The sequence below is a fragment of the Trachymyrmex septentrionalis genome, unplaced genomic scaffold (genome assembly GCF_001594115.1).
Source record: "Trachymyrmex septentrionalis isolate Tsep2-gDNA-1 unplaced genomic scaffold, Tsep1.0 scaffold403, whole genome shotgun sequence".
Lineage (NCBI taxonomy): Eukaryota > Metazoa > Arthropoda > Insecta > Hymenoptera > Formicidae > Trachymyrmex > Trachymyrmex septentrionalis.
The window spans coordinates 1-507 of record NW_017305573.1 but is presented as its reverse complement, the minus strand read 5'-3'; positions in this window follow the sequence as shown (position 1 = coordinate 507).

Below are 507 nucleotides of genomic sequence, written 5' to 3'. Positions count from 1 at the left end.
AAATTAACTAATTTGAATATTTAATTTCGTTTAACAAAATTCAATAACTATTATTTACGTAATAGGAGATGCAAAATTAAAATTTTCGTTTAAGGATCCGTTAATAAACACATTGTGTAATTAAAAGGTTTGTTAAATAAAAATGTAAAGATTTTTATTGCAAAACCAGAATTCAGTTTTTCTTGAATTTTATGCGAATTTTATGTTATGACATGCACGCATTTTGTTTAAGAAATATCTTATACTATAAAGAAAATGTGTAAGCAAAAGTATTGTAAAAATGTATAAGCAATTTATATTAAAAAGATTTAATTCTATTCTTTGTGTGTTATATTATATTTTACTATATTACATTATATCTAATTTCTTTGTATATTATAATTCTTTCCTTATGTTCTATATTATGATATTAAATAAATACATTGTATAAAAATATTAAATTTGTATATATAATACATAAAAAAAAGTAAACCAAATTCAGTAAACCTCAAACTTACACGTAACGTA